Raw genomic sequence first — 7,001 nt, 5'->3', positions numbered from 1 at the left:
CGTAAAAAAACTCTATTAAAATGTCTATTATACCCTCAGTTCATCTTTTTTCTTTTTCTTAATTTAATTTTTTTTTATCTTTTTTTTTTCCTTTTCTGTTTATCTCTTCTTCTTCCACCTCTCTTCTCCTTCAACATCAAAATTTCTAAAGCGACCAAATCAATCTGAAACACAAAACCTCTCTTCATCTGCTCAATCAAAAAAAGGAAAAAAAAAACAAAACAAAAGAGAAAAAAATCTTTTCAAAAAAAATTAATTAATTAATTAAAAAATTTGAGGGTAGAATAGACATTTTTGGTCGGAGAATAACAAATTGGACCTATTGGTCCAAAATTGAGAGATGAGGGAGTAAACGTGTGAAATTGAAAAGGCAGGGACTGAATTGTTTTTTCCCTGAAAGTTCAGGGAGTAAACAGTATTTAACCCTTCTATTTATAATGGCTGCTTTGTGACCTGAACGGATCTCTTGACTATTCGAAGTTGAGTGGAATTCGGGCTCCTCGTGGCTTAATGACTCTATCTTGATTTGACTACGACGCTTATCTTCGGCTGACTTGATGCTGGACTCCGTCTTGATCGGCTTTGATGATTGTCATCAACGGCTGGAACTAATATTGAAGCAAACTAACTTGGGTTGAACTCTCCTTATCGGCTGACTTGAACTTCAAGTCGATACTAACTTGATCAAATTTCATCTTTATCACTTATCAACCTTCTCTGTCTGTCGGCTATTGTCTTCCCAAGTTGGAAACTGACTAGCATGATTTGAACAACCAGCCGATGGGCTTTTAGACAATAAAACTTCTTTTCAATTGATGACTACTGGCCAGCTGATAACCAACGGCTTAACTTTCGAAACCCTCAATCGGCCTAGTTTTTATCCAATTTGTCTTGGACCAAATGAACTGTCCAATTATTCATCGGCCTAGTTTTTGGTCATCGACCCATTTGTTCATTTGAGAGGCTTATTGTAATTCACAACATTCAATAACTATATGCACATTAGCTATGTCTGAGTGGACATGCAAATGTGGGTGCAAACAAATATACATTTATTCTACTGTGTTGAAATTGAAAGATCTGTGTTTAATGATACACTTTACATTACTGTTTTCATATCTCATGGGGTACTGTGATCTTGGTCAGAACAAAAATGTTAGAGCAAGTCCAGCGGGAGGTTATCTGCCATGGCACCACGTCAATCCTTGACCCAGGTCACAAATAAAAAAGCTGATTTCCAACTTCCACCTGGCTTGGGTCACCCCAATAGCGAAAGTCCCAGGTCAATCTCTTGTCCCAGACCTCCACCGTGGCCCAAAGCGGGGAGAGGAACAGACACGTTTTGCATAGCGCGTATAGCAACTTTTTTTTGTCTTGTAGTGTCATCAGATGATGTGGGCGCGTGGCTTCAGATTTTTGTCTTGTAGTGCAGTATGTAGAGAAACAAGTGGTAATCAATGGTCATGAATTCTTGGACCATTAGTTTTAATATAATGGTAAAGAAACGATAACAAAAAATTGTAAAAATTTTCTATAAATACGTATATGTTCAAGTAAAACTCTAATTTGTGTTTGGCCCAAACTCTAAGTTATTTGACCTAGTGGTAATAGAGTTTAGAAGGATCTAGATATTCCTATTCAATGTATGATTACCTTTTCTTGTATGATTCAGATTCTATGCATTGTAATCCTCTATATAAAGAGGCCCCTATTATCAATGAGAATACACAGCGATTTTCTCTTAATTCTCATTTCTCTAAAACACGTTATCAGCACGAGCCCTAACCCTAGCCCTAAAAACCAAAACCCTAAAACTCTTCTCACCAAATCCCCCGCAGCCTTATGCTCGCTCTCTGTTCCACGCGTGCACTCTCTGCATCTGCTGCCCCGTAGTCCTACCGCACCCGCAGCCTACCCCCGCAGCTCCCACGTTTAGCTAGCCTCGCCCAAAGCTCGCCTGTCTCACACATCCCCGCAGCCTGTTTTCCAACACTCCTACATCAACACGCGCGTGTTCTCAAGCCTCGAATCAATAAGTAAGTTTTTAAGATTATAGTTCCCGTTTTTGAAGTTTTTCATTCTTTTCTTTTTTTTCTCTGGGACTTGCAACCTCCCTTCTTATACCCCCCTTTCTTCTTCATAGGGGAGATCAAAAAGCCGAACTGTGGGGGTTCGTGCTCACTCCAAGCTTGGAGCTTGTAGAGTCTTCCAAACTTAGAGTTTGTTGAGATAAAAACGATCGAGTACAAACATCATTGTTTCGATCTAATCCAACCCCTCTTGGAATAGAATTTCTTGGAAGCGACTATGCTCGGAAATTCCCAATTTCTTGGAAGCGACTACGCTCAGAAATTTTTATTGTTTTCGTAGTAGCCTATTTCGCTCTGAAACTAACCCTATTTTCTTGTTAGTTTTCAGGACTGAACAAGTTAAGCTTTGCTCCACTAGAGACAACAGGCGCAGGATACCACAAGTGGGTCCGTGATGTGCGCCAGCATCTTAAGGTTGATGAGATCCTGAGTACGATCCAAGAGCCAAGTCAGGACATGCTTACTCCTCAACAAGCTGCTGTTTTTGAAGCAAATAGAGCTACGAGAGAGGCGAATGAAGCTAAAGTTATCATTCTCATGACAAGGCACATGAATGACGCGCTCCAGAATGACTACCTCAATGAGGAAGACCCAAGAAAACTTTGGGTAGAACTCCAGCAGCGTTTTGGCAACGTCCGTGATTCCCTGCTTCCAGACTTAGAAGTGAGATGACATAGCCTCCGCTTCTATGATTTCAAGTCTGTACTTGACTACAATTCAGAAGCACTTTGTATCAAGTCTTTGATGGAATTCTGTGGACAGAAAATCACTGATACGATGTTGATTGAGAAAATTCTCTCCACCTTCCCCATCTCTGCATTGATGGTAGCCAAGAACTATTGGATTGGTGTCAATGCTAGACGCATCACAAGATTTCATGAGCTTATTGGTGCCATGAACGTGGCTGAAAAGCACTATAACATACTTGTGAAGAACTATAACTCTAGACCCATAGGAGCCAAGTCAGTTCCGGAGTTTAATTATAGTTGCGCCCCTAAGAGAGGTCGCAAGGAGCGAAACCCTAAGGATAGGGATAATTCTCGTCCTAAAGAGGAAGGAAACCGCCAAGATAGGCGTGCAAGGAACCGTGGTGGTAAACGTGTGAAGACAGAGAGAGAGGCCAAGCCTCTGGTTATGGTGGTGACGCTACCAAGGAAAGAAACCGTCCCCAAAACGCTCCTAAAGCGCCTCGATTAAGGGAACCTAACCATAAATATGCTTGTCTTAGATGTGGACTACCTGGACATTGGGCAAGGGCATGTAAAGCATCCCAGAATGTTGCAAACGCATACAAGATGTATCGTGAAGCAAGGGAGGCAAATTACATGGAACAAGAAGATCAAGATGGCGATCTCGATCTAAGGGTGGAAGACTTCAAGGATCAAGACCCAGAAACTGGCGATTTTGATTAAGTCTTTTTATTTTCCAAGAGATGTAGGCAATTGCCATATTATTTTTGTAGTAGATGCCAATGGTTTAATCTTTCTTCAAAGTAGGCGTACTCAATACAAATGTGATGTCTAGGAAGGTTTTGAGATTAGTGGTACTTAAGAGAGCCTTGCTTCACCGACATCTCTCTACTCACCTGGTCACATTTGCGTTGGAATTACCGAAAGAAGTTAAACGACGACCATTGTTTTGCATTAGCTAGTTTTTGGATTAGATTTTCTCTAGTGAAAGAGACAATGATGTAATCCCGTTGGCTTATTAATAAAAGTTGAGTTCTTTTCTTTATGACTCCTTTTTAATTACGAGCTTTTCTTTTAGGAATGCATTCTGGAGAATTACAATGTCTTGTCGATAGTGCGACTACGCACACCATTCTACGCCATAGGCAATTATTCTTAGAGATGTTGCCTACACATTCCTCTGTGACTACGATGGCTGGGCCATCAGGTTTAGTTCAAGGACATGGAATGACCCAATTCCTATTGCCAAATGGCACCTTGATTAAAGTCGCAGAAGCTCTCTACGCTCCTAAGGCAAATCGAACCTTATTGAGCTTTAAAGATATAAGAGCAAACAGATTCCATACGGAAACGCATACTGAGAACGGAAAAGAGTTCCTTTGCATTACCTCTAATGATTGCGGACGGAAGCGCATCTTAGAGAAGCTTATGTGTCAGTCTAGTGGACTTTATGTCACTACAATTCGACCAATTGAATCCAATAATGTCATAAGAGAAGATCTTTTGGACTCTGACACATATTGGCTTTGGCATGACCGACTAGGACATACGACATCCTGGTCGTGATATGATGCTCCGTATACTAAAGACTTCACACGGACATCCGTTCTTTAGAGTGAGAAGAAGCAAGAATCGAAAATTGATTCCCGGACTTAGTAAGACAGCAGCCACCGCAGCATCTGGTGCTGCAGCTGTCTTGGGATGCCATAGGGCCACCCAAGTCCCTTGTGACAACGCCATAAATGGCTCTACCCATGGCCATGACACTATGGATGTCCCTCCCCATGGTCAGGACGCCATGGATGCCACTTTCCATGGTTCCAACGCCATGATGGGTGATGTAGTTACACATTTTTCTTCTAATAGCGCTACAGATGCTCAGGCCTGACCAAAATCCTCATTAGTTGCTTCTAAGGCCCCTCGCTCATTTTGCAAAGCCTGTTCCTTCGAGAAATTAGGACCGAGACCGTCCTACGCAAAGGATCCCAAAATACTCATTCCGTTCTTACAGAGAATCCAATGGGATATCTGTGGACCAATTCAACCATCATGCAGACCTTTTAAATATTTTATGGTATTGGTTGATGCGTCGAACGCTGGTCACATGTCGCATTGTTGTCCACTCGAAATGCTGCTTATGCTAAACTCCTAGCCTAGATTATCCGTCTACGGGCTCACTACCCAGACCGCCCAATTAAGTCAATGCGACTTGATAATGCTGGGGAGTTTACATCGAAAATGTTTGATGACTATTGCATGTCACTGGGGATTGATGTAGAGCATCCAGTTCCCTATGTTCGTACCCAAAATGGTCTCACAGAAGCCGCTATCAAACGACTATAGATGATAGCACAGACATTGGTTATGCGCACCAATCTCCCTGTTTCTGCTTGGGGATATGCAATATTGCATGCAACGACGCTAATTCGTCTACTACCCACTGCAACCCAATCTTACTCTGCGTTACAGCTAGTGACTGGGTATGAGCCTGATATCTCACACTTACGCATTTTTGGATGTGCCATTTATGTGCCTATTACGCTGCCACAGTGTACTTAGATGAGTCTACAACGACGAATGGGCATCTATGTTGGTTATGAATCTCCAACTATCGTCCGCTATCTTGAACTCTTGGCAGGCGATCTCTTTACCGCTAGATTTGCAGATTGTCACTTTGATAAGACAGTCTTCCCATCGTTAGGAGGAGATAAGAACACAGATGTTCAACAGGAACGACATGAATTGTCGTGGTCTGTCCCCACTATGTCTCATCTCGATCCCCGTACCGCACAGTCTGAACTTGAAGTGCGAAGAATAATCGAACTTCAGAACGTAGCAGACACTCTGCCTGATGCATTTTCTGATGTTGCCAAAGTGATGAGATCACACATACCTGCTGCAAACGTGCCTACAAGGATTGATGTCCCGAATACTGGACATAACGCCACTCCTGTGACACCAGGAGATAGCCTCATTGCCCATAATGGCAATTATGTGCCGTCTATGGCCGCTGGTACCGCAAGGAAGCGTAGTAGACCAATTGGTTCAAAGGATACTCGCCCTAGAAAGAGAGCAAATGAGGCACAAACAAATCCTTTGATCATCTATACTCAAAATCCGTCACATGAGAATGTTCCGGATTATGGTTATGTCCAAGAGACATCATTGGGGGACGCCTCAATGTCAGAACCTATTCCTGAGAATGTAGAGATCTCTGTAAATTACACTAGTGTACATGGGACGTGGGAAAGAAACTCCATCATCATTGATGATGTATTCGCGTATTCAGTGGCGAGTGAGATTATTGAGACCAATGACATCAAACCACGCTCCGTTGATGAATGCCAACGTAGAGCTGAATGGCCTAAATGGAAAGATGCGATCCAGGCAGAACTTGACACTCTAGCGAAAACAAAGGTATTTGGAAAAGTTGTACCAATACCGCCCAACACCAAACTAGTTGGTCATAAATGGGTATTCGTTAGAAAGCGTAATGAGAGAAATGAGATTGTAAGGTACAAAGCTCGCCTTGTGGCGCAAGGTTTCTCACAACGCCCTGTAATCGACTACGAGGATACCTATTCTCCCATAATGGACGTCATTACGTTCCGCTACCTTGTCAGTTTGGTAGTTTCTGAAAAACTGAACATGCAGCTTATGGATGTGGTTACTGCGTATCTATGTGGGGATCTAGATATAGAAATATACATGAATGTCCCAGATGGACTTCAGTTACCCAAATCAAGTGGCTCTAAACCACGGAGGGCGTTTGCGATTAGATTGAAACGCTCACTATATGGATTGAAACAATCTAGATGGATGTGGTATAACCGTCTAAGTGACTACTTGATTGGTAAGGGATATGTCAACAATGAACTATGCCTATGTGTGTTCATAAAAAGGACAAGTTCCGGATTTGCAATAATAGCGGTTTATGTCGATGACATGAACATAATTGGCACCCTTAAAGAGTTAAAGGAAACCGCTGAACACTTGAAATCTGAGTTTGAGATGAAAGATCTTGGGAAAACACGGTTTTGAACACGGTTTTGCCTCAGGTTGGAACTTGAGCACCGTGACGATGGTATCCTGATTCATCAATTAGCTTATACCCAAAAGATGCTTAGGCGTTTCAACACTGACAAGATTAAGCCTTCAAGCACCCCAATGATCATCCGTAGTCTTGATCCAAAGAAGGATCCATTCTGTCCAAAAGATGAGG

Source organism: Rosa chinensis, chromosome 6, assembly GCF_002994745.2.
Source record: "Rosa chinensis cultivar Old Blush chromosome 6, RchiOBHm-V2, whole genome shotgun sequence".
Lineage (NCBI taxonomy): Eukaryota > Viridiplantae > Streptophyta > Magnoliopsida > Rosales > Rosaceae > Rosa > Rosa chinensis.
The sequence above is the reverse complement of the archived record's forward strand: the minus strand, read 5'-3'. Positions refer to the sequence as shown.